A 27,887-nucleotide genomic window follows, 5' to 3' on the forward strand; every position below is an offset into this window, starting at 1 on the left:
GCCTTCTCTGTCCCTACCCTTGCCACCCCTGCTTTCTCAATGCCTACACGCTTCACCCCGACCCTGACCAGCCCCACCCTCTCTATTCCTGCCCTCTCCGCCCCTTTCTCTTCACTCCTACCCTCTCCATTTCTAAACTATCCATCCCTACATTTTCTAGACCTGCAGTCTCCATCCCTACACTCTACACTTATAACCTCTCCATCCTTAAACTCTCCATCCTCAACTCTTTCCATCCCTATCTTCTTCAGCCCTACCCTCTCCATCCCTATCCTCTCTATCTCTACTTTCTCCATGCCTTGGGGCATAGGGTATTCCTCTATGTTTCACTCTGTCAGGGACCACCTTGCTGAGTTGTTTGCCTGCTTTCTCATTGAATTAGAAATGTGTTGGAGTGAGGATGTTGCTTCTGAACTGGGATTATGGACTCTTCAGAGATGTTAGAGAGTGAATAGCTGAAGTCCATGTGTGTTGGTGGTTTTATTTTTGTCACCTTGACAGAAGCCCGAGTCCTCTGGAAAGAGGAAGTGTCTCTGTCCTGTTGCTCTGTGGGCAAGTCTGTGCAGCATTTTGCTGATGGCTGATGTGGGAGGGCCCAGGCTACTGTGGGTGGGGCCATTCTGGGCAGGTGGTCCTGGATGGCATAAAAAAGCAGGCTGAGTAAACCACAAGGAGCAAACCAGTAAGCAACATCCCTCCGTGGTCTCTGCTTCAGTTCCTGCCTCCCGGTTTCCAGCGTGGGCTGTTGCCCTGGGTCCCTTTTGTGATAGACTGTAGTATATAAGGTGATATGAACCTTTTCCTCCCTGAGTTGCTTTTGGTCATGGTGTTGATTGAGATAGAAAGCACACTAGCAGGTAATCCAGGCAAGTATTGTGAAGACCAGGCTCAGGAGAGACTGCTGGAACCAGAGACGAACTTAACAGGTGATGAAAAGTGAACTTGGTTGCCCAGGTAGGGACAAGGGAAATACTAAGGTTCTTTCAGCTCACCACCCTTTGAAGGACTCCAGAGGCATCCCTTTAAGCATGGAAAAGAATGTTTACTTCAAGAGGCGCCTGTAGCTAGGTGGTGAGAGTAGGAACAAGAGACAAACAGTAAGCAGTTTCTGGTTGTGGTTTAGTGGTCTGAAGACAACAAAAGAGCAAGTAAGACAGCTGAGGCATGGTGAACAGGAGGACTTCCTTGGCGGGGGGTGACATTTCAGCTGAGACCCACATGATAAGATGGGGGGAGGGCTGGCCAGTGCAAATGTCCTGAGTCCCAGGGAGACATGGAAAGGCTCAATGCATAACTGGTGTTCAGATCAAGTAAGCATAACAACCTCGTGGCGAGGAGAGGGGGATGTCTTGGCTGGAAGAGGCCAGATCACAGAGGCCAGAGCCACCAGGGACAAAGCCTAAAGGCCACACTGAGCACACTGGGAAGCCAGGGAGAGGTTTGAGCAACAGAGCGATGCGATCCAATGTAAGTATTGAAAAGGTCATCTAACGTACAAGAAGAACATCATAACAGGTGGATCAGGGTGGGAGGGCGGGGTCTGCTCAAACTATTTCACTAACCAAGGACAATACAAGTAGTAAACATCAAGCCCCTACTCTGATCTAGCCAATGGATAGGACATTCTCCACAGTTATGTGGAGAGTGGGGACTAACTGTGACATGAACCCTGGTGCCCCATATTCAACGACCTCCCCAAGATGAGACTTGATAGCCTATGACCATATAGTGGGGGAGGAGGTCCCCCTCGGTCATAGACCTAGGGGAGGGGAATAGGGTGAAAGTGGGAGGGAGGGAGGGACAGGAGGATACAAGTGATGGGATAACAATTGAGTTGTAATCTGAATAAATTAATTAAATAAAAAGTAAAAAAAAAAAAAAAAAGAAAAGAAAAGAAAAGAAAAGGTCATTTGGGGCAGGAGTCAAAGCCCACAATGGGTGAGCCCCCTTTCTAGAGCCAATGGAGCATCCGCTGGAGGAGACGGGGAACTAGAACAAGAGCTCCTGGCTGTCAGAAGTACATAAGCCTTTTAACTTCCAGGCTGGCTGTTTTGTAACCCTATGCTCTGAAGATCCGTACGTAGACTTTGCAGTTCTGTTTTGGGAGATGTGGCAATAAGGTAGGGGCGAAGACAAGGAACTCTGAGGTGCCGAGAAGGAGGAGGTGGCTGGCCAAGGGACAGAATGCTCCCCAGGTCTCTGGAGCTGCAGGAAAAAAATGTGAGGACCAGCAGGTTTGGACTTGAGAGTGAGAAAAGCTTGAGAAGCAGAAAGGGAGAGAGAAAGGGAGCTTTTGTATCTAATTACACCCATTTAGTTGTCTAGGCAGCCCCTTTATCACGCTGCACTGTGCAGCTCAGCTCTTTCAACAGGGTCTAATTACCCCGCCTAATTATTACCTTAACATCACTTACCCACATTCAACTCGCTCTTTCCTTGACTCCGGCAGCAGGGCCTTCTGTGGACAGTGGGTTTTATTAGCAACGTAAGGCACTTAAGATGCCACGATGAAAAGCAAGCTTGGGAAAGACTTTATTCTAATAGGTAGTAGTTGAAAAGCAATTGGTACAGCAATCCACAGCCCCCAACATTCTCCCTCTCTCTCTCTCTCTCTCTCTCTCTCTCTCTCTCTCTCTCTCTCTCTCTCTCTCTCTCTCTCTCACACACACACACACAATTTGAAGCAGTTGTAGAAAAGAAGCCAATGTGAATGCAACTGGATGGCCTTCTGAGTCTCTGATCTTAATTTTTCCTGGTTCCCAAATACAGTTCTGTGCATTTAAAGGGGTTTTTCTTCCGCCCCACACTGTCCAAGCTCATAAATGCTGTGCTCAGCACGCGCTATCCAGCCAGTGTTAGAAAATAATTCTTCAGGAAAGAAATAGGCCATACGGCTAACCGGGTGAATGAAAGTAGGTCATGGCCATAGCATAGGGCTGCACGCCAGAGCTCCAGAGCCAGAAGGCAGCCATCTGTGAGGACACAGGACAGTGGCTGTCCTCACTGTGCAGGTCCGTTCCACTCCCTGCTATGAGCCTGCAGTCTGATGGTTCCCTCCAATAACATTTCATCAATATATCTGTCTGAGTCTTTTTGTTGATTGCCTGAGCTAAGAGCTGTTACTCCAACCTTCTTCCTTCCAATCACAGGGCAGGCAGGCGTGGCGGAGGCTAGGAGGACTGACATGTTTAAGGAATCCAGACATCCCCACCAGGCTCTGCTCTCCTTTCCAACACGTAGCTACTTTAAGAGTTGGTGGAAGTCTCACATGCAAATTCATCCTGATTCAAGCTCTGTGACATTTGGTAAGTCACTTCATTAAAGAGACCCCTTCTCCCTCACCCCCCAACCCTCCACCCCGCTCCTACCCCCCTACCCCCATCTGTGAAAAAGGACAACAATCTTTCTCTAGGTTTTATCTTTCTTGTTTTGCTTTTGGTTTTGAGTTCAGTTAGAGAGTCATGGATCTACACAATTCTTCTATAGGAGACAGTGTCACAGTGACAGTGGGTGATGCATGCTTTTCCCATCTTGCAACAGCCTGGCAAGCTTGCCTCTCAGACAAGCCATGTGACACCTGCGCGCCTCAGTTTCCTCGTTGCCAATCTGGGGATGACTTTGATGAAACTGTCTCAGGAGCTGATGGAGATGGGAATAGTAAAAAAATTAAAAATAAAAATAAAAAAAATAAAAAAATAAAAATAAATTTAAAAAAGGATTAATGTGTTAGAACTGCTGAGGTCAGGGGTGGCCACAGGAAACCTGAAGTCTCCCGTTTTCTTCTTGTCTTCAGGAAGCTGGACACTTTCTATGTTCAGGCCTCTCCCATGTTTCTGAGAACAGTATCCCTGGTTCAGGTAGAAACAAGCCACATGGCTCCCTTTGTGAAACTTGCCTGTTTGTATTTGCTTCCTAAGGAGGTGGGGCAGAAGTCCCATGGCTTAACATTTCCAGTGCAGTCACTGGAAATTAAAGTTGAACAAGCTTTACAAGGACAGGTTTTAGTTAGGCTACTTGCTGCAGCCTTTGGCATCTCTCTTGCCATTTGTGACATCCAACCCCTCAGCTCCCCAGCCTGGGTCTGGGAGTAAGATGCTCTGGCAAGGACACCTTTTCCAGTTGTTGACCAGTGGACAGCGTCCAAATATGGCCCAAGGGAGGGAGTCTGGACTGTTCAAAAGGCAGGCTCAGGAGGAGCCAGCCTGTGAGAGGAACTTGAGAGGACTTTCCTCATATATGACAACTAATGGAACCACGTCAACACACACACACACACACACACACACACACACACACACACACACACACGGGAAGGGGAGGGAGGGAGAGGGAGGCAGGGAGTCTGGGGACTTAATTATTGCAGTTATTTTTGCGTGCATGTGTGTGTGTGTGTGTGTGTGTGTGTGTAAAACAACATACATGTGGAGGTCAGAAGATAACTTGTGGGAGCTGGTTCTCTCCTTCTACCATGGGGGTCCTGCGAATCCAACTCAGGTTGTAACATTTGGTAGCAACTGCCGTTACCACAGAGCCATCTCAGCAGCCCAAGTCAGAGAATCGTAATGTGAATTTTAAGTCACAGTGTCTACTGGTGGAACACAGTCAGCACTGCATGTATAGGTACATTGTTTTCTATCTACTCTGGCAACAGCACTCCTGAGTGGAGGGAATGGTTGAGCCTGTGACTTGGAGCAAAGATTCGGAGAAAGGAGGTATTGATTTGGTGCTGGATAGGAGGCTATTGGAATGGATACCCACTTCCACATCACCTTGAGAGCAACAGACAGCGATGTTCTTATTGTGATTTGGGATATACCAGCCATGAGCTGAAGGTTGACAGTGATCCTGGAGCACTTTTGGGATATAACAAAGGACATTTCATGATAGCTTCTGGTAGCGTTTTCCACAGCACATCTAGAGACATCAAATTCTATCGCCATAACTCAACGAATCTCTTCCTGGCTGCAGACTGCTCCTGCGCAGTTCCTGGAGCCCAACCACAGCAACCAGACTACTGGCTGACATGCGCGGTGTAAGCAGGGACGTAGAGAAGGAGACGTTTCTGAAACGGATCCTTCTGCACCGACCTGTATTTCTTGACTGTATGTCTTGACCTCTTCGTATCAGCTGAACGTGGGGCAACCCTGAAAGGCATTTTAACATCTGAGGTCATTCTGGTGCCAACACCATCTGAACAGTGCAAGGGAGACCTCGTCAAGGTCGTCCTCAACTTCGCTGCACTGATGGTTACTCTGCTATACTGCTGGCCTAAGACCACTTACATGGACCACAGGACATGACAGAAGAAACACCCGAGTCTTCTTGGTGATTACCTGGGCCAAGAGCCGTTCCTCTGAGGCTCTTTCCTTCCATTCAAGGGAATATTTAAGGCATCCATATGTCCAGACAGGGCTCTGCCCCTGCCCTGTTCCTCTCCCTTCTCCCGCCTCTTCCTCTCCCTTTCTCTGTCTCCTTTCCCTCTCCCTCTTGTTTTGTGTTCCTTTTGACTTTTATTTACGTGTGTCTGTGTGCACACATGGTGTCGCAGAACCAGAAGAGAAGTGTCAGATCCCCTGCAACTGGAGTTACAGGCAGTTAGAAGCCCCTGGCGTGTGTGCTGGGAGCCAACTTTTGAGTCTCCTAGAAGAGCAGCATATGCTTTCACAACACCCCGAATCATCTTTTCATGTGCTCTTAAAAAAAAAAAATTAAATCACATCTATTTATTCTGTATGTCACAAGGCAAAGAACACATGTGTGCTGGTCAGAGGACAACTTCCAGAGTCTGTCTTCTCCCTCCTTCATGTGGGTCCTGGGAGCGAACTCAGCTTGTCTGGCTTCTCAGCAAGCACTTTGTTTGTTTGTTTGTTTAACCTACTAAGCCATGTCACTGACCCTTTAGTATTGCATTTCAGTTTAAGTTGTTGATTGGAAGACACAACAGTAAGATTCAGAGGCGATGTTTTAGAAAGTACAGGTTGGATGTTAGGACATAAATGATTTGATACTATCTTTACCCCCAGAACAACTCAGGCCCCCAAGTGTGACTCCTGGAAATGCTAAATGCAGCTGTGTCCTGTCCTGCTGCTTGGATAGCAGTGGTACTGAAGAAACTGGAGCACAGATGTCTATTAATGTGTGACTCCATTTTTATTCTACAGTGTATCCATCTAAAATCCTTCATCATCTGCCTGGCAGTCTGCTCTAGCTTTGGAAAATATAGTGTCTGTTCCCCAAGGAGCCCAGTGTCCTATAGGGCTGAGAAATATTCTTAGTACAAAGAGTGTTGCATGTTGGCACAGATTAAATTCTGCTGTGATGACAAACGAGGCTGCAAGTTCAGAGGCTCACAACACAATTTGGTTTATCTGATGCAGTCCTTGAAGTTTGCCTCAGCTCAGCTTACCATCTTTTTATTGTGGGACCTATCAAGGCTAGCAACATTTAGTCTAGAAAGTCCCATGGCAGAGAGAGAGAGAGAGAGAAGAGAGGAGGGGGGGGGGGCAGGAGAGGAAGAGAGAAAGAGGGAGAGGGGGCAGGAGAGGGAGGGAGAGGGAAGGAGGAATGGAGAGAGGGAGAGGGGGCAGGGGAGGGAGGGAGAGGGAGGGAGGAATTGAGAGGAAGAGAAGGATGGAGGGAGGGACAGAGAGAGAGAGGAGAGAGAGAGAGAGAGAGAGAGAGAGAGAGAGAGAGAGAGAGAGAGAGAGAGAGAGAGATCCTAATATCCTATTGGCCACAGCAAGTCACATGATCAGGCCTGACATCAGTTCAGCCCTGGGCAGTTAACAGTTAACAATTGGCAGTTAGTGGTTGACACTCTGTCACAATGCAGCAGACCTAAGGACTGGGCTTGGGCATAGGCAGAGGGACAGAAGAGCAGGAGCTTCTTCTGCCTTATTTTACTAAGACATTTTAATTGAACGCCCCCCCCCCTTTTTTTCTTCCTGTTTATCTGAGTTAATATAGCAGAGGGAAGCAGTTAGGACCAGTCAGTCTTAGGGTTTCTTATTGTGGAGACCTACCCAAAGATTGTGATGCACTGGGAAGCAACGTTGGTGCCAAACCCTGTGATTGTATAAGACGCTGCTACAGGGGCTCTTTAATCTCAAAAAGCAGCTGGGTTTGAAGTCTGATGACCTGGGTTTGAGTCCTCAGACGCATGCAGGACCAGCTCTATAATGTTGAGGCGTCATTTGCCCTCTCTAAATTTTAGTTCCTTCACTTGTAAAACAAGGGCAGTTGTGAGAAAGAGAGGCCACTCTGTAAGTGGGGTGGGGCCTTCAGATGGTCAGCCTTTATGCTCCTCTGACAGAAAATGTCCTTCCCACCAATCGGGAAGTCTTAATGTTCTCCCACTGACATGGAGATGACAAACACAAAGTTTATTGGCAGCAGCCAAGATGCACTGAAGCTGGTGATGATCTAAAAGACTTTTTTTTTTTTTAACTTTGTAAAAGTACTTTGAAAAGTTCATACATGTATACAATGTATCTTGACCCTCTCCACCTCATTCTTCTCCTCATCCACCCCATCACATCTCTTGCCCAACTTCGTGTCTTCCTTTGAAAATGTTTTGGGTTTTTTTTTTTTTTTGCCTATTGCATCCAAGTAGTGCTGGCCATATGTGCCTGGGTATTGGGTCATTCACTAGGGCATGGGAAATCTGCCAGTGGCCTTACCCCTGAAGAAAAATGACTCTCCTTTCCCTGGCAGCCATCAACTGCCAAAAGCTCCTTGGGTGGCATTCCCAGAGCCCCTCCCCTCACCATCCTGAAATTTCACTGGCTTGATCTTATGCAAGTCCTGTGCACAAAGTAACCAAAGCTGCTGTAAGTTTAGTCCTACAACAGCCATGTTGTCTACAGTACAGCATTTCAGACCACTTCCTTGATTATTTGATCTTTCACATCCTGGCTTCTGAGACATTTACCAAGTTGAGGAATGGGGCGTTAATATAGATACCCCATCTACCGCTGAACACTCACAGTTGCTTATTCTCAGCACTTTGAAGAGTAGCGAGTCTCTGAATTAACTCCTACCCACCACAATAAGATGCTGCCCTGAGCAAGGTTGGGAGCAGCACAAATCTGCCAGAGTCTCCCACACAAGGTAGTGTGGCCTAAGCAGGGGAAGACATACTTAGGGCAGGCTGGGCTCTAGGAGCTGTGAGGAAGGGCTGATGCGGGTGGCTGTAGTGGGTTGGCACCTCCACTGAGGCATTCCAGAAGTGCATGTGGCAAACTGGGATCCTCTGCTTGGTGCAGGAGTCTATGCAGGCCGAGCTCCTTAAACAAAATCTCACAAGGCTGAGTTTTGATTGTATATAGGTGGGAAACTTGTCAATCAGACTAGTACCTTGAAATGAATGTGACAGACTGCTTATATGGAGGCAGCTGCCGTGCTGTAAGAGAGGGAGGCATGCTGGAGGCCTGAGTGAATATACTGGAGTGCTAAAAATAGGATGCAAATATACGCAAAGGGTTCCTAAAATTTCATGTGAAGCCAGCATCTTCAAGATGGATGAGTCCTTAACCAAGACTAACCCCAGCCTCTCTTATGGGCAAGGATACTAAGACCCACAGGAGCCAACCAACTGTTCTTACACACTTGGCTAGGAGAGGCAGTCTTGTCTGAGAGGCTGTTCAGGCAGAAGACTTCACTTTCGCCCCCACCTTTCATTTGATGAGCCCATGCCCGTTCACAGGCAGTCATCACTGAACATTTCTGATTATTTACTATTTACACACAATCCACCAAAACATAAAGCCTCAACATCCAATTTCACCCGACATTTAAACACTTATTACAGATTTGTAATCAAGCCCTCAGATAAACAGATAATTAACATCACACCACTAATAAACCAGGCTTTTGTAGACTCCAAACACCTCAAGTGGCAGACGACACATACACAAATTGCCACCTTGATTACAAAATGTTTGTGAACAAATGATTCCATAAGCCAAAGGGAAAATAATGCTCCTGAATTCAAGGACTTCAGTTACCCCCGTTCCTATGTCATGAGGGCTTGCTCATGCTGCTCTGTGAACAATATTTTTAAAACCAAATACATGGGTCATTGGCATCCATTCTCCCTGAAATGATGACGGAGTGCCAAGGCCATACCAGATGATGGCATAGCAGAAATGAGTTCTATGCCTGTTGCTGCCTGAGCTCTTAAATTAGCCTTTTCAGGGGGGTATGTATTTTAGGAGAAATGGGGCGGGGTTGAAGATCACTCTGTGGATGTGTTTAACCATAGCCCCCTGTTTCCAGTAGCATCCTTTATCATTGGCTAATTCAAGAATTTTACAGAGAAAGGGAGAACACAAGAAATGTCTAGACCTCTGGCCATTCTGCAGACAATCTGGGCAGCTGTGTGACACTTGCTTTGCCAACAGTATTTTAAAATAAGAAACTTTATATTTCTTAGTGTTCTTCTAATTTTTGCTCTTTTGTTTAATGGGTTTTTGCTTTCCTGGATTGCGGTCATCTTTATAAGGCGAAGCTTTTATGGTCTCCTAAGTAGAGTAATGAAATTAACAAAGGTCCGCAGAGAAGCAAATATACATGTATGTTTACTCAAGACTTCTGAGTTCATAGGTTCAAAAACTTTGACGATGACCAAATGGCTGAGCTATTTTAGGATGGCCTCTGATTGTACTATCAAACATGGTGGACATGCACACACCAACCCTACAGGAGGGTGCAGAAACAGCCACCATGGGGTCACTTCAATCACCTGGCCACCCCTAGCAGAAAGGGAGACTGGTAAAATTCTGCCTTATTCTCATACAAAAAAATCAGATGTCTTTATTCTAAAATGGAACAAGCAGTACTGAAGACATTTAACAGTGTCTGCCACTGTTCACTCCTTGGGGCACCCTGTATCCGAAGGCTCACCCAGTCTCACAGATAACACATCTTCTCTCTGCAAGGGAGTCAAGTCCCGAATCTGAGTCAGCCAGATGGGCTTGCCAGACCATGGGGCCAGGACCAGGGCCAGGGCAGACATGAAAAAGCACACAGTCCTAACACACAGGCACCCCTAAGCTCCCTCACACCCAGTATATGCTATCAGTAGAGGAACTGGAAAGCAGAAATATTTTTTAAACCCTGCTCAGAGAAGAGAATAAAAGGAGTACCCCTACAGCACTGGGCCATACCAGTGACTTTTAAGTTGTTATGCACAACTGTTGTGTGTGTGTGTGTGTGTGTGTGTGTGTGGCAGGTTTGACTGTGCCTTTTAGGGAAACCTCCCTTGGGTGTCTTTTAGGATGCAAGGATACAATGAAGGTAATGCCCATCTTGGTGGCCACAGATGTTTTTGAAGCCAATGATTCCTGTAAACACAGATAGCTCTCTAAAGGTCAAGGGCTTTGTCAGGTCAGACTCACGGTTAGTTTCCTGGACAATAGGAGCCCTAGGAGACCTTAAACATAGTTACTTCGGGTCCATTTCATGTGCAACTACCTATGGACAAGATCTGGTTTAGCAGGGTTTGTGCCTAAGCCACCTCCCTGCACTGCTTGGTCCCCACATCTCAGTGGAAAGCACAACTGTCAAGGACTTCAAGCCCCTTGAGGCTTGGGGTGAGAGGGGAATGCCCTCAACATGGTCTTCTCTATTATTGCTAGTCTCACAGAGGATTCTGGGTAATAGTACCCAGGCAAGACTGGAGGACAAAGGGAGGTTTGGTTTTGTTTTGTTTTGTTTACTAAAAGTGCTTATTTAGAGTCTCCTAGAAGGACTCAAACCATGGCGTCAGGAGTATTTCTCTCTTGGCTGTGTTGCCTCGTGAGTTCAATTCTCAGAATTCAGGCAGTTGCCACCAATATCTGCCACTCCCACCCCCCCACCCCCCACCCCCATCTAAGGAAGCCTTTCCTGACTCTTGTGGAAGATATTCCAGCCCCATCAGCTGCCATACATAAAGACTTTGGGAAGTTTCTGGTTGGCCCAGTTCATGTCTGAGTCAGTAATTCTGCCAAGCTATGGTGCTTTTTGGCTAGCCTGGGAATCAGTCCTCTGCCACTTAGAACATGAAGTGCAAAAAGCAGATGGCACGTTTTTTTTAATTCCCCCCCCAAAAAACTGAGGCATGAGTTATCTGACAAGGACACAACATGATCTAAGGTCATTTGGCCACTGAGAGGCGGCAGAAGTACTCTTGGGGGGGGGGTGGCTGGAAGGCCTGGGAAACCTAGGGACAGAAATATATCAAGGAAAACCTTTTGTTTTACCGATTAGATTTGCTTGGTCCTAGGCCATTTCTTGTCAAGTGCCTTGAGACAAGAGCTGGCCCGGATCAGAGCAGCTGGGTGAGATTCAAGCTGGCAGCCATGAGGCATGCGTTCTCTAGCTCAGATTTGAGGCTGGTCTTGAGCTCGGCTGTCCTGGAGTCCTCTCCACTCCGGCAAACAGTTGTCTTTCTTCTTCTCTAGGCCAGTTTCCTCCTGCTGGCCTCTCCCTCCGAACTGGGTAGTGAGCCGCCACTTCAGACTCATGAGTTAGAGGCACCGGGCCTGGCAGGACAGGAGGCAAGCCACAGTGGCAATCTCCACCTTCCTGGTGGGAAACCAGAAAAGGTGGGGTCGGCAGTCTCCACATGATCAGATAGACAAGTCAGTATGGATGGAGGAGGGAGGTTAGCCAACTTTCCCTCCCTTCCTCACCTTAGGGTGCCAGTCTAATGAGGCTTCCAAACTGGACTGCCATGCTCAGGAAGCACCTCCACCGCAGGTACCTGCAATTTCACTTTCAAGATCCCAACACTCCTGTCCCTAGAACTTTCTGAGCATGAGCCACCTACTCCCCCCACCCCCCTGCACATACAACTGCTTGTCTCCCAGGTTTGAAAAGCTTCCCAGTGAGGTTGCTCATGGGACATTTGTACATTTGCTCCTTTAAATCCTTCTCCCCCCCCCCCGCCACCGCCCCCCTCAACCTGCAGTCCCTGGATCCTGTTGTTTCCTTGAGGCCTCATCTTGCTCAGTTTTCTGGACTTTTAACATGTGGTTTTCATACCCTTGTTGCAAAGATGATGGATGCTTAAAGAAAGTGGTTGTAAGAGACGGGGATTCTGGGCCCTGCCATTGCTTCCTCAACAACCTGAACAAAGGGGATGCACAGGTTGCTGGGATAACTTCCTGCAGCCCTGAGACAACTTTCCCTTGGGGGGAAAACAGAAGTGGGAATGAGTCTGGAAAACAGCAGTGACATGGGGTGGGGATGGGGGTGGGGATCTGAGAGACCAGGTGAATCTAGAAGTGTCGGGTAAGCTAAGGATAACAGTGCACAGTGGCTAGGAATTGCCATTATTTTATGCCCCTGGATTTAGAAGTTTTGTTTATAGCCACTGGCATGGAAACTGTGCCCCTGCCTCTGCATCATCTAAGCACCTCACTGTGGTTAACTGGGGTCACCACAAGATTTCCTTGCTTCCCTCCCTCCTTCATGGTCTTCTGTTCGGTCACTTTGCCATCAATCACTGAATGGCCCGTGGAGAGGGGGTGGGCAGCGTTGGGCACCAGGCACAAGAATTTTTAGGATTGCTACGCTTTATCAGCTTTCTCACAAAATGTACAAACGCAGCCATCAAACACTAATAATAAATGTGTAATAGTCATGGCCTGCAGCAGTTCTGATATCATGGTCTTGAAAGGATAAGTTTAGCTTTGTCTTTATTATAGACTCCTGTAGAACAAGATTTCTTAGATGGCACTAACAACCTTCTAATTATGAAAAAATGCGCCCAGTTGTTGGCGAGCGTCATCTGCGGGTGGCAGAAGGGCCGCAGTTTGTAACCACTGCTTTATGAATGCTCAGTGAACAACACACCGGGTTGGTCCTTGGGGCGACCTGACGTTCTTTAATTCTGTATCACCAGCCTGATGGGTAGATACTTGGAGTTACTTGTACATTTTTGGGTTTTGGAGATGGCGTTTTATTTCCTGACTTCATGTAAAACATTTACATCGTTCTCACATCACAGTACACTACCAGGCTGTTTGCTTATTTTCTCTCAGATTCATTTTGCTTCTCCATCAAATGTAAGCTAAGTCCAACCATCTCATCTCCCCACCTGCTCTGTCACTCTCGATCCCTGTTTCTGCAAGCTTGCATGCTGGAAACCCCCGTGTGTACTTCTGGGAATGTCTGTATTGATTGATGTGCCTGAACACCAAGATGAGAGGAAGGCACAAAGAGTCCATCTTCAGTAGAGGGGAGAAAGACTGATAGACACATCAAAGCCAAATTGTCTAGGCCAGATTTTCAGGTTTTTGAATTTTCTAGCATGGGACTAGAGAAAAGGCTCAGTCGTTAAGGGCACTCTTCCAGGGGCCTGGGTTTGATTCCCAGCGCCCAGGTGGCATATGTAACTCTAGTTCCAGGAGACTCTTTTTGGTGTCTATGTGATCCTGCACATGACACCACACACACGCACACACACACACACACACACACACACACACACACACACACACACACACACGTTAAAATCTTGTAGCTTATTCTAATCGATGGAACCAGTTGTCAGCCACCCTAAACCTTTCCTCTGATGCAGCTCTCAAGTCTTAAGTATAAGTGTAGCTATGAGCACTTCCTGTGACACTGAACAAGGATGGCATCAGTTAGGCAGTTCACTTGGGATAGGAGAATATCCCTTTTGGGAAAACTTCTTGGCTTAGCTGGTATGTGCTAAGTACAGGTTCTGCTGGTACTGCACAGTAGAGTGCAATGGGACTTTGAATGCTTTTTCCACAGAGAAATGGTCAATGAGGAGCAGATAGGCTACTTCATTTGAACATTGCATGATGTATGGAAATATCACATGATACCCCCAAATATGTGTGGGTTGATGCTTTTACATGTTGATTAAAAAAGTGTACTAGCTAGAGCAAAAAGGATGCTTCAAGTGTGAGAAACTAGCACCTAGATCCTGATTCTGCATTTGTATGAGCTGCTGGATTCTATCAATGGGCTGAAGAAATTTCAGAGCCAAATTTAGACATAGATTGTCAAAATAGGTGTAAAATCTACCAATAGAATTCTTGTCACAAAAATTTCCAACCACAAATGAAAGCGGGAAACCACATGTGGCCACTACCTGACTCCACCAATCATCGTTGCTTTGCCACAATAGTCTTATCTATCCCTTCTTAAGCATTGTACAGCAAAAATACAAGCCATTCACTCTTACTTAGTTTTTTTACCTTTTGAAATTAAAGTATTTCCCCCTCCAGCGCTTCCCATGTATCCCTTCTTGCTCACTGACTCAATGCATGGCCTCTTGTTACAAAATACATAAATACTACCTGGCCAGTCTTTATAATACACTTGTATGTATATGATTTCAGGGCTAACCACTTGGTGTTGCTCTTCAATTTGAGGGTTCTTCCCAGAGAACCATTTCTCCTTCTCTTGGCATTCGTTAGTCACCTGCAGCTCTTTGCCTATGGTTGAGGACTGATGAGATTTGCCTCTTTCATGTTAGCATGAAAGGTGCTGTCTTTGTCCAGGCAGCCATGTTGATGAGACTTCATGAGTGTGGCGTTTCTGTAAGTCAATTCACTCTTAAATGCATCTTTAAGCAAGTGTTTAGAAGGAGCTTTTTTTTTTTTTACTTAATTCCAATGGCAGCATCATTCTCATAAACATGACATTAATTTGCTTCTATCTTACTATGTGCAGTCCATATGTAGAGTTCTACAGTTATTTAAAAAGATAAAAACTACCATTAGCTTAAATTGGGGTCTATAGAAAGTCCATTCGTTGTGTAGGGGCAATGAAAAAGGACATGAGCTTAGTAAAGGGAAACACATGCATTCAGGGGAGCTGAGGTCAACTGTCAGGTGCAGGAAGTATCAGATGACACAACTCACTCCCTGGTCCAACCCCCAGAATCCCAGGGTTACTAAAGACATCCATCTGCACTGCACCACAGACTTTTCCAGGTTTAATACTTTCTTCCCACGAGTCCCTTAGGACACAGTTTTCTTTCTTCCTTCACTTTCTTGACATATCACACTCTACCTGGCGATGTTCCTCGAAGACACCTTACAGAGAGCGGCTAGCCTCAGTTATCTGTCCTGTACTCAGCCCTGGCAGTTCTCTCGTATGGAGAGCTAATGACCTCACAGATGGATTAGCTGGTCTTAGTCTCAAGTGTCTGACGCAAACATGAAAAGCCGAGTCAACAGTTCATAGCTTTGTCTGATTCTTTTTCCAGGTAGGAAGAAGACACTCTAGTTCTAACTCCCATTTCCTGCTAATATGCAAATACCATGCTACTCATGTAGGGGAGCACGGGTAAGAGAGTGAGTGGGACCTGGAGTCTCAAAGGCTTGGTTTACTAGCTAGGCGACACAGACTTTGCAGCCAGGCTTTCCAAGTTCCAAGTCCAAAACCTCATCAAATCATCCAATTTACTGATCTTTGCTTCTCTGTTTGTTTAGCTGTAAAACTGACATGGTAATAGTACCTCCTTCAATGGGTTGTTGTGAGAATTAAATAAATCAGTGCTTTTAAAGTATGAAACAGTGCTTGGCTCAAAGTGGGAGCTGCGTATTTGAGATTCTCAGTATTTTTTTTATCTACCACTTAAATGTGTGGCCAGATCTTGAGCAACGCATCTGGAGAATATGTCTCCAATTCCTTATTTTTAACTCAAAGAATACAATCAGTGGGGTGAACTCATAGGAACCTTGTGAAGATCAAAGGAGAAAATTCATCAGAAACTGAAAGAACTGTGTCTGGTACATAATAAGCACTCAATAAATATTAGCTACTATTGATTTAACGCTTTGTACTTGCCATGGTACAAATCCCAAGCCAGAAGTCAGGAATGCCAGAAACCAACAAAGCTACCTGATGTAAACTCCAAGCTTTATCAGTGTCTCAGTTAGTCATGAAGATTGTTTCCCTCATGACCTCCAGTCTGTGGCAAGGACCTGAGAACTAAGACAGTGTCCAGGTTTCCAGAATCTTGCTGGCCACAAGTGCTCCACCCACTTAGATGTCTGTTACCTCAGTCTGGGAAGTCTCTGCTACTTCCATGCCACCCCAAGTCTTGCCCAATGGACCCTTGGTCATGGTTGATCTTCTGCCCCCTCCCTAACATCCCCAAGACCCATTGATATTTTCATTACCTTTTACTCAAGCCACTGGAGCTTATTTCTTACCCCAGAGGAAAATCCTTCTGCTCTCAAATCCATTGACCTCAGTGGAGTTTGAGATAGAAGGATTGGGTCACAAAGTCTCTGCAGAGATAGAGAAGAAAAACAGAGCTTGCTCTACAACTTGAATGGGACTCAGACAAAGGGATAAGAGAGGATGCTCCTGTACAGAAACCATCTGCAGAAGCTCTTCATGCCCACTGCCACAGAGGGAAATTCATCTTTTTGTCCCTCACTGGACACCTGGCCCTATGCCAAGAACTCTGAAAAACTTAGAAGAGAATCAGAACCTGAACTGGACAGATGTCCCGCCCCGAGTCCCTCCTCCTCCTCACGAACACACACATGCCTCCAGGGGACATCTGGCAGCCTTTAGAGGCCTTTGGAATGGACACAACTAAATGGGAGAGGGGTGATACTGGCATGTTGCGGCTGTGAGCCCAAGGTGCCACCATACATCCTACAATGCATTCGACAGCCAACCTCCCTCTCCCCTGCCCATAAAAAGAATGAATCTGACTCCAAACCTAAGTAGCATAGAGGATGGGACGTGAGAACTGTCATGCAAGGCAAAAGAAAGGGACAAGACAATTGTGCCAGAGACTCGTGCAACCAAGATCACTGTAGGATCATTCACTTTAACCAGGAGGAGTATTCCTTGGACTCTGTTTCATAGAAAAGGGTCATAACAGGCCAGAGGTTATCCCACGACCTTCTCACACAATTTCAGATAGCAACGCCTCTGAGGACAGTACTTGAAGCAAAGAGTGGGCAGCAGCTGCTCACTCAGTCAAGGGCAGACAGCTTGTCCTTAAGAGCCTCCAATTAAGGACTTCCTTCATTAGGTGGAGACTTGGGGTGACCAACAGGGGCAGAGCGTCTCTATCCAGGGCTCTGCTGCTGCTGTCCTCCAGGCATGGTAATCTGTTACTTGAACGATAAAAACTGGCTCCTTAATTACAGTGATGCTTGCTTCTCTCCAGCCTTCTAGGATGTCCCCACGTTGTCCCGATGTGTGACGGGAAGCATCCAGGTGGAACATTAAAAACAAACAAACAAACGACTAGAGCCCCTCAAAAGGCCAGAAATGAGGGATTTTTTTTAAACCAAGGATCATACCTCATTGCTCTTGTTTTGGAACATAATTCAGAAGGACTCGAAAGTTCCAGAACTATCTGGTGCCAGTGAGGAGAAGATTTGTAAGAGGACTGGGTGTTAGGGCTCCAAGTCAAGAAGTAGAGTGAGAGGGAGTCATTCTCATGATGTTGAGCTGTCCATAGGGAGGGTACAAAAACCATGGAATGCAAGCAACAGCATAAATTTCCATTTCCAACGTGAAAGAGGGTTTGTTCAAACAATGAAGATAGTTGGAAAATTGTCTTCAGTCATGGGATCTTACTATTTTTTTATTTTTTATTTTTTACTTTCAATTGCTTTGAGGGTATGGAAAAAGAGCTTAGATTCTAAGAAACCTGCCGTAGTTAATGGCGACTATAGCCAAGAATTGGAGAGTTCTCTATTTCCCATTCTGGCTGTGAGGTGAGACCTCTGCCCAACTTGTCTATATTTTGATAAGATTGTCTCGAACTGCAATGTCGGGGCTGCCCTCTCTCCTCTGGCCTCAGTTGCCAGCTGTCTCCCTGGCCTGCCTCCGTTCCCTGGTGCATTTTCCTGGCTGTATATGCCCTACGTCTTTATAGATGACTTTCTGGGACTCCTGTGTCATCTCTAGATGTCTTCCCACGATGTGTCTTCTACCATAGTGTCCACCAGGCATAGTCACATCCCTCCTCCTCCTCCACCATTCCCACATCCTATTCTGAAGGCTCTTTGGTCTCTCCATTTGGATCCTATATAGTCCTTTCCCACTGGTTCCACAGGGACACCTGGGCCCTGGCAGTCACCTCCTATGTGATGCTTCTGGTCCATCCTCGTTTCCTGCTAGTCTCACCCTAGACACTAGATTGTTCCTTCTACTATGTAGTTGTGATGAGCTTCTTGTTAACATGACCCTGGCTCACATAGCACTTACTGTTAGTCACTGCACTGCACTCTTTATAGGCATAATGTCTCTGGATAGACCCCTGAGACCTCTGTAAGAAAAGAAGATGCTCTTACTATCCCTATGACAGATTTGGAAGCAGAGGCACAGAGAGGTTAAGTATCTTGCCTGGGACCCCACTGCCATTATGAGGATTTGTCAACATTTCCATCTGGTGTAGGCTTCTTTCAATGACTCTCTTCAATTTTGACTTGCAGGGCAAGCTCCATACCGTCACCATGGTCTTTCCCTCTCTGCCCAGGCTTATCGATCCCCTCTTCTGTATTCACTTTGTAGGGCTTGATCCTTGAGTAGCCAGCTGCCTTCAGGTCCTCATAGAAGCCTTGGGGTGGGGGTGGGGCCTTACACTGCTCTCTTTGTTCACATTGTTTCTTTCCCTAAGATGCCTTTCTCCATCCACTCCACTGAGGCACAACCCCAAGGCTCACGTGAAGGAATGTCCTCTCACCAAGTCTTTGTGGGCCACCTCTCTCACCTACCCCCTAGAAGAACTGGCCTCTTCCTCCCTTGGCCTTTACTCTAGTGGAACTCTATCCTGCATCCTTACTTTGTCACCCAGGAAGGAGGCTTGGACCAGTCCTCCTTCCTTTGCATATACTAGCCCTCTTGAGATGTCTGGGACCTGATTTATTGATGCTGCCTTCCTGGAGAGGGTACTCTCCCTGTCGCAGTGGTTTGGGTGATGATGATCAGGCGTTATGTTAATCTGCCTCATTCATTGGAATGGGGAAGTATGCTGGCACCTGGCTAATGCTTTTGGGCATGATGCTGGAACAGCAAATCCTTGGAACCTTGGTCAACAGAACACACAAGAAAGGTGGGGAGAGGAGATAGCTGCTGTCCTTTGAGCTCTAATTTGACTGCCTAGGGTGGGGATCCTGGCTGGCTCCAATTCTAGAGGCTGTCCCCAGAGGCTCTGCATCTTTAGCTTGGCATTTGGCTGTTAAGAGTCTATACCACAAGTCCATGCTTGGGCTCCAGGCCCCATCTTTAGTGGGAGAAAGACATGAATTCATTGCTTGGGCAAGTCTGATACTGCCTCTGGTTTCCGAGTTCTTACTGTTAAAATGAGGCAACTCCTGGCTGCTTCACTCTGCTCACTGGAGCAATAGGTACCAAAGGAAAACAATGTCAACACTGGCTGTTCCCAGCCTGATGTGGCACACACTTTATCACCTGCATTTTCTGCCTTCCACTTGACTAGCCTATGGCTTAGAGATGTCCTAAAGCCTGGCATTGCTTCAGGGGGTGAGGGCCTCCTGGTCCCAGATAGGAACCCCTAACACAGTCTCCACCCACCCCAACATTGGTCACCTCTGTCTGACATTCCAGCATAACTAGGTATAGACGCTTTCTCTGTAAACAGCAGTGATAGGGCCCTTTATTTGGCCTTCAGAACACCTGCTCTGTGCCCCTCTCAAGGCTCCTACGTCACTCTTGTTTGCATCGTGCATGCTTGGGCCATGCCCCCTTGTATCCTTTGTAGCTTAGGAAGCAACTCATGTTTAGAATGTATCTCCAGTGGGAGCAAGAAGCTGCTCTTGTCTCCAGCATAGGGCCACTGGACATGCTGACTAGAACTGGAAGATGACAAAACAGCGCTATACCACATGCTTCCATTTCAACCTCAGTGGATTGTTCCCATGGGGCAGACACTGATGGAGGTCTGACAGACATCAAATGGAAATAGACAGAACCCCACCGATGGCAGCTCCCTGCTTCATGTCCAGCCCTGGCTCACATCTCCCTGTATTCCTCTGGAATTGTCCACACTCCTTCTTCTTGGGGCTCCCTTTCTGTATTCCTCATCTGGCTAACTTTCAATTGATCTTTCGAAACTTACCTCACAAGCCAGCCACTTCAGGAACTCTTTCCCCTGGCCTGTTTTTGTTGTTTTGTTTTTTGATTTGTTTTGGTTTTGACCAGCTTCTCCTACAGAACACCCTCAATGCCTCTGTGTGCCATATCTTTTCCAGTGGAATGCCACTTTCTAGAGAGCAAAGCCCAATAATACATTCATGATTCAACCTGTGCCTGGTGTTTAAAAGCTAACCACATTTCTGGTGTCACCCATGTGGACAGACTAGCCTCTTGGTCTCTGTAACATGGCTCTCAAAATCTTGACGTGCTACTATTCATGACCATATATAAGTTTCCTATCTATGAGGAAATGTGTATGTATAGTCCCCTTCTTCCTGAATTGAAATTGGTCTTTGAGACCAATAGAACACAGATGCAATGACAGAAAACTCTATTGTTGTGTGGCAAAAGACTAGATCATAAAGGCATTACAAGATTTGTTCATGACCTTCTGACTTACCTGTTCCAACGAAAGACAGATGCCATATCAGAAACTCTCATCAGTGGTCTACATAGAAACAACCTACCTTGACAGCAATGCCAGTCATGTAAACAAGTCACTTTAGAAACAGATCCTATAGGATCTGCCAAGTCTTGACAAACCAGCATTGAAGGTACAAGCTCATGAGAAGCCCTAACCAGAAGTTCCCTACAGAACTACCCCCTAAACTCATGGTACAGTATAGGCTTGGAAGTCACTGCTACAAAACACTAAGTGTTGGGGTAATTTGTTGCCCAGTAAGAGATAACTGAAGCAATCCAATTGTCACAGTTTTCTATAGTGTAATGAGGAAATAAATGAATGGAATTTATTCTGTTATATGACACTAGCAGGTACTAGATGCTTAGATTATAGTGGCTAGAAAGATGCCTGACAAAGTTCCTACTTTCATGAAATTCATATTGTAGTAGGTAAATAAAGTTTATAATATTAGGTCATAAGAACTAAGAATAAAAGAAAACTAAAAATCTTTGGATAAGAGAAAAGCTAGAGCTCAGACAGTTTATACATCTTACAATTGTTTTTATTTTATTACTGCTCTGAAGTCTCTTGGAAGTTGGTAGTTTATCTCCATTTTACAGATGAGAAAATTGAAGGCCAAAAAAGTTCAGTGAAGCAGCCAGCACCATCCAATTAGGATTTAGCTCAGCTCAAGTGGGACCAGGCCACTTGGAGCCCAAAGCCAAAGCTCATTGCAATATTGAAATTAACCTGTTTAGGTTTCAGTTCAGCCCAGCCTTCTCCCCGGGCTCAGCCTTCATCACAGCCTGTACTTAGCATCGACTGGGTGCTTAAAATGCAACGCTATGAGGAAAGGGCAAAAAAGACCTTCAAACAGGAACTTCTCAGGATGGCCGAGCTCTCCACTTCCTTAACTCTGAAAGTAACTGGGTGGCTATAGACCTGTCTATGGGCGGGGACTTATCTATCAAGGCTCAGAGGCTGGCCTGCTTGGTTAAAGCAGTAGATTCCAGCCTACCATCTATTTCCATGGTTGCCCACTTCTCTCCCTAACTTTGTGCCTACTCCGTGCTCTGTATAGGAGGAGTGACAGGATTTTTAATCAAACTCCTCTCACTGCCCCTCCCCTTCCAACTTAATTTGCTCAATACCTTTTGCCCCATCCTTTTCATTTCTTTTCTCTTTTCCCTCCTCTTGGTGCCCAAGTCTCCAGATGGAGGCCTGCCAATAGTGAGTGGGTGATTAACACACATCAGGCCTCATTTTAAGTTCCTTTCCTGCATGACTTTATGGAATCCTCACAACAACCCTTTGCGAGGCCCCGTTACTTCCCCATCGAGGCCAAAGCCTAAGGCCATTGAATTACTGGATGTGTAACAGATCTGAGATTTAAACACATCTCTGAATTCAGACTTTGTCATCCATGATCACACACTGAGCTGGAAAAACTTTGAAGATTGGTGATTTCTTAACCCATGGAAGGACTGACACCAGATTATCTTCAGAAGATAGCTAAATGTCTTAAATGTGAGCTAGAGAGAAGACAAATACCATTGTCACTTCCATAACCTATCCGTTTTCAGAGGGATGTGTGGGCTTAGCATGCTTATTAACGTCCAACCTAAGTCATTCACTTACCAAATATTGACGTGCTCACTATGTGCTAAGTCCTGAGCACTTATAAAATTGACATGAATGATTACTACTCCCTGAGAGGAGGCTCCGAATGGATTGGAAGTCAGGGATGTTCTGGTAATGATGCTAAGCTGAACCCTGAAGGGTGCCAGGCCGCAGAGAAGGGCATCTAGATGGATGTGAGGCAACATGCACGAAGCCCCGGGGTGTGGCTGAGAGGTACTGGGGCGGGCAAACAGTGAGCCTCAGAGATGAGGAAGGGCCAAGTTGAGGAAGTTGGTCTCTATCTGGAAAACGTGGTGGGATCATGTAAGGATTTCAGGGAAGGGGCTGACTGATTTGTGCCGTAGAAATACTACACCAGGAATATGGACAATATTGTGGCAAAAGCCAGTTAAAGAGCAGAGTACAACCCGGAGGGAAGAGAAACAGCAGTCAAGATCCGAGGGGGGAATTTATTACGTGATTAGTCAAAATTTGGCAACCGCTTGCATATGGGGGAAATGAAAAGGAAAGGCGCTGGGGGTGACTTACCCAAGTTCCTGGCTCGAGGGCGTGTGTGGATGGCGGTAGCATGGACCGAGAGGAGAATCAGACTTCACAGAGATAATTGATATTTTAAGCCGACCAGGCTCCTTAGGGCAATGATTCTTTCATAAAAGTAAATGGAGACATGATTTACTCAAATCACAGGGGCCAGAATGGTGTCTGGAAGAAAAGTCAGGCCGAAGTCGCTTTTTTTTTTTTTCCAGGCCTGTACAGATCTGCTTTGTGAGGAACACAAGTAGGCTAAAAAGAGAGACAGTGCAAAGGTGTGGGAAAAGCCCCAGGGAGCAGGGATTCCAATCCAGAGGGCCCCATGAGAGGGAAAGGCTGGGACATTCAAAGAATCCCAAAGAAAGCTCCAAGAAGTAGAAAAGAGAGTGGTTTAAAAAAAAAAGTAAAATTCAAAACGGGTCTAATTTGAGATTTAAAAGACAGAAGCAGTAGCTTGGATTTATCCTTAGTGTAAAGGAAATATCTTGGAAGTTATAGTCAGGGTTATGATAGTCAACACACGGACATGTTTAAGATGCACTTTTAATTTCTAGATAATAGACTCGCACAAATGTAGAAAACAATACAGATGCACCCTCTGTCCCTCGTGCCTTTGCTAGCGTTCTGCGTTGCATTTCCTATAGCTTTTCTTTGTATATTCTAGATGAGAGTCTGTGGTCAATTAGGCGACCTTCAAATATGTTTTCTCCTAGTCTACAGGATCCTCTCAGGCCCTTTTTTACTGAGCAAGAGCTTCACTTGGTTGGGGTTCAATTCATCACATTTTCCTTTGTGGAGTTGGGTTTCTGTGTCAGGAGCCCTCCATCTAGCCATGGGATGGTGCCTGCTCTGTGGCTGTCTTGGAAAGTGGAGAAGGATTGCATCTGCTAAAGCAACATGGCAGCTGGGCAGAGCGAGGGCTCTTTGAAGCTCTGTGAGGTGACAAAAGAAAGGGAAAGTCAACTTGGGGAGGTGCTCTGTCAGGTTAAAAGAACTCTTCTAGGTTGAATTCTGTGGGCAGAGCAGATGGCCATCTGGGCAATATGATTGGACACTTAAGCTTTTTTCTTCCCCCAGGAATTTCTTCAACTCTGAAAAGAATTGTCAAGGTCCTTCAATTTACCCAGAGACATATAAACAAGCACGCCGTGGTTTTGGTCTCCTAGTAGTTCTATATGGAAGACATTATTATCCCTTTTAACAGAAGATACAACCGAGAGGACCAGAGGAGGGCTAGGATGAAAAACAAATCTCCTCTCCTATTGGTCTTGATTGGTTTTTTTCTATTACTTCACCCAGAATTCCCATCACCGATTACTATTGTAATTAGTGGTTGTGAGACAATTTCAGGGGGTCTCCAAGGACTATGTTCTTTCACTGATATGAAAACCTTCTTAACCCTCAGGTTGTACTGAAATTTTAACTTGTGGCCCAAAACTAGAGACGAGTAAAAGTACTTTAGTGTGACTCGCGTTACCGTCTCGCCAGCAAGAACGACGCTGCACACACAGGATCCTTCTGCAGTAAAGCTTTAATGCATCTTAAGAGGGAGAGCATAAGCTTACGACAAGTAAAATGGAGACCCCAAACAGCAGAAACCCATCCCTTATATAGGAAACTGTTCTCCGCTTAGGATGTGTCAGTCCCTGATTGGCTGTTACTCATCAGGCGATATGACGCCACGGGAGAGGCAGAGCACAACAAGTGGAAAGTTCCTTCGCACATGCGCAGATTACTTGTTTACCAGTTTGGGACACAGGATGTCAGCGCCATCTTGTAATGGCGAATGTGAGTGCGGCCTCTCACACTTCAGCAGGGCTCAAGGCAGCAGCAGCAACCTGTGCTATTGGCACTGCTTTTTCAGCCCCGACCCAGCCACAGGGGGAACACAGTCACACTAGGGCATGAGTAAGTGGAAAGTACAAGAAGCCATTGCTACAGCCTCTGGAAACAAGGTGGCTGTATTGAAGAAAGAAAGGGCTTCTGGAACATTTGTGCTACAAGCTGAACTATCCTTTTCTCCTCGTGTAATAAGAGTTTCTGTGGCTGACAAGCTCTAGTTGTTCATAAAGGAACTTTGAAGACACTTAAGAAATGAACAAAGAGAGCCTGTTCTATCCAGGAGAGGAACTCAGAGGGTGTGTTGCCAATGACAACATCTGAGCTATCAACCAAAAATTAGAATGTCGAAGACAATTACTTCATTTGTCACTATGTACATGGCAGCTTTCCGGTGCTTAAAGATGTGTCTGACTCTCATCAGTGGTGGTGTTATACTAAGTATAGCTTTTGAAGAAACTGTTGTAGGAAGATACGGGGTTATTTCAGTAAACTTAAATTCTAAGAATTTAGCTCAGTCAGCATAGATTAAGGTGTAAGATGGAACAATACATCATTGAATGTGATCATCACAATAATATGGTTTCAAATTTCACATTGCATTTTTTATTTATTTATTTATTTATTTATTTTTGCAATCAATCCTTAGGTAAATTCCACTGGCTGTTTTCTCATAATATCATAGGACTTCTTCAGTTTCCTGAAAAGGCAGTTTATTAAGGTACCTCTCTGGATCCCTTGCAGCTACATGACCGTCTGAAGATGGACAATTTACAATATATTTTAGGTCAGAGCCCCAACCTGTTTTCAAGGAAAAGAAATTCAGTGGTGAAGTGAAAAATCTAGCTGGCTTCTGTGTTTAAAAGTCAAGAAGCAAAAGCCAGCCTCTGCCTCCCCAAGTGCTGGGATTACAGGCATGCACCATCACGCCCGGCTTCTACATCTTCATCTTCAAAGAACCCTAAAACGTTTAATTCTTTTTAAAGTATGTGTCTATATGTGTTGGTGTGCATGCAGGTGCCTGGAAGCCAGAAAAGGTTGTCAGATTTGTATAACTGGAGTTACAGGTAGTTGTGAGCTCTCCGACATGAGTGCTGAGAAACAAATTTGGGTCCTCTATCAGGCCAGAAAATACCATTAACCTCTAACCCATCTCTCTACTTTAAAACTTCTTTTGCAATAATTGATAATATAACAATCCATTTAAACAAAAGCTCTTTTAGGTCCACAATAATGTCCAGAGACTAAAATGCTGGGGGATTCTTTGCAAAGTGGAGAAGTCTTCTCTTGGCCACTGTGATACAGAGAAACAGAATGCAACATTAAGTCCCTTTCTCTATTATCCCCCTCAGGGTTCCAGATGTCTCCGAGGATGGGGTTTATTTAGTATGATGGCTGGGCAAGCCAATGGGGCCCAAGGTTCTAATAACCACACAACCCCATTTCATTTCTTTTTCTCCTGCTTTTTGTCCTAATGGAATTAGTGTGGGTCCTAAAGCGTGCAAGACTTGGCTTAAGTAACAGCTATATCCTTTGATACAAGGCCCTGTCAGTACGTCTCTCAATTCTCTGGACTCCCATTAAGTATAAAATGAGAAAGATTGTCTTCTGACTGGAGACCAGGTCTCCATCAGACCCCAGGAGAGGCTTCAGCAGCCACATCAGCCTTTGGGGGTCAGAGCAACTGTGAGCAGCAGGATAGAGGCAAAGCATTTAGATAGGAGAAAGGAAGATGGGTTTTGTTAGCAGGAATGACATTAGGGAAGGTGTATTGGTACACCAGATTACAGTGAAGAATGCCTCTGGGCACTTGACTGCACAGTGTAGGAAGACACTGTGGAGTCTGATACTTTGGAGTTGGGCAAAGGCAGCAGATGGGACAGGCGCTGCTAAGAGTTCACAATCAAGGCAGTGAGTATGCTATGAGCCCACCATAACCGTTACTTAAGCCATCTGAATCATTTGGGTCTTCCATGCAATTACTAGCACAATTTACTACAAGAGTGAAGCTGGGGAAAGAATGAGGGATTCAAGAATGCATCCCAAAGTCTGGCCACTCACAAAAATGACTTTAGGCCAATGTTTCCTACCTTGGAGATTCTGGGTGTTAACTACAGCATTCCAGCCCTCCTGGGCTAGACAGAAAGAGGGAATGGACTAATAGCAAGAGCACAGGGGATGACAGCCACAAAGGGACAGAATATGTATGAAGATATAGACTTTGATTCTGCATGGGTCCTCCTGCTTAGAAAGACAGCTGGGAGGACAATGAACCAAGATGAGACCCAGAGTCAGCCTCACTTCATTTTACCAACCCAAGTACTCCGAGCAAACCAACCCACAAGATGTCCAAGAGACACAAGCAGCTGTGCTGCCAGCTGAGGTTGAAAATTGGCCTGATAAGTTCGAGCCATCGACATTATCTAGCCAGTGTGGTTTTCATTGTTTTTGCCTAGAGGCATCTATCTTGTCCAAATCCTCTCCTAGAAGAGGGGCATAGAAAGCACAAGACAGAGCAAACCTTCACTCTCCTTTTCTGAGAACAGAGAAGAGTATTTAGGGGTAAGATACCCTGAAGGGGAAATGCCAATGGGATGTGTGAGACCCAACATGGGGCTTCCTCACTTACAGGAAGTGTAGAGAAGAAGCCATGCATAGTCAGTATGCAAGGACCTGGCTGGCCTTGGCTTCAGCAAGCATCCTTATTCCATATCTAAGTGTTCTTTGGAAAATGAAGGAAAACCTGTGCCACAGTTCTGGTTCTGAGGGGCCTGGCTGTAGGGACTCCATGACAAGCTGTGACAATAACAGGAAGCAGGAGCCTGGGGAGGAGAGAGGAAGGGACTCTTTCTTCCAGCCTTCGAGGGTCGAGGGTCAGAAACGTCTCAGAGAAGAGGTGACATTTGGCCTGGGCTTCTGAAAATGAGGCATGATCACACAGCCTGTCCAATCCAGGAAGCACCACCTATTTCCTGGAGGGAAATGTGGTGGAGGGAAGAGGCCACCAAGAGTGGTGCATTGAGTAGAAGTGGCAGCTGTCCTTTAGAAACTGTTGGGTAATTCTTTTCCGATAACCCGATTCACATGGTCTGGCGTGGGTCTGGCGTGGGATGGGAGCCAGCAGCAGAAGAGCCGTGGTTTGTGAGTCTTTGATATGTGTCAGGAGCCAAGCTCACCGTTTGTGCTCATTTCAAGTCACCTCTGATTTACAGATACGATGGCCACTCAAGTTCCTTCAGCTAGTTAAATGGTACAAAAAAAAAAAAAAAAAAAAAAAGATTTGAATCCGATTAGCCTGCATTGATTTCCAACC

At 45.9% G+C, this 27,887-nt stretch overlaps 1 long non-coding RNA gene across 1 annotated transcript; it reads right to left on the minus strand.

The window, feature by feature from the left end:
- Nucleotides 1–511: 511 nt before the first annotated feature.
- Nucleotides 512–3,005, minus strand: LOC127201217 (uncharacterized). Its single transcript, XR_007832183.1, has 3 exons — nt 2,900–3,005; nt 2,415–2,458; nt 512–634 (listed from the first exon to the last, which is right to left on the minus strand). It is a non-coding gene; the product is annotated as an uncharacterized LOC127201217 (long non-coding RNA).
- Nucleotides 3,006–27,887: the final 24,882 nt, after the last annotated feature.

The sequence above is a fragment of the Acomys russatus genome, chromosome 17, assembly GCF_903995435.1.
Source record: "Acomys russatus chromosome 17, mAcoRus1.1, whole genome shotgun sequence".
Taxonomy (NCBI): Eukaryota; Metazoa; Chordata; class Mammalia; order Rodentia; family Muridae; genus Acomys; species Acomys russatus.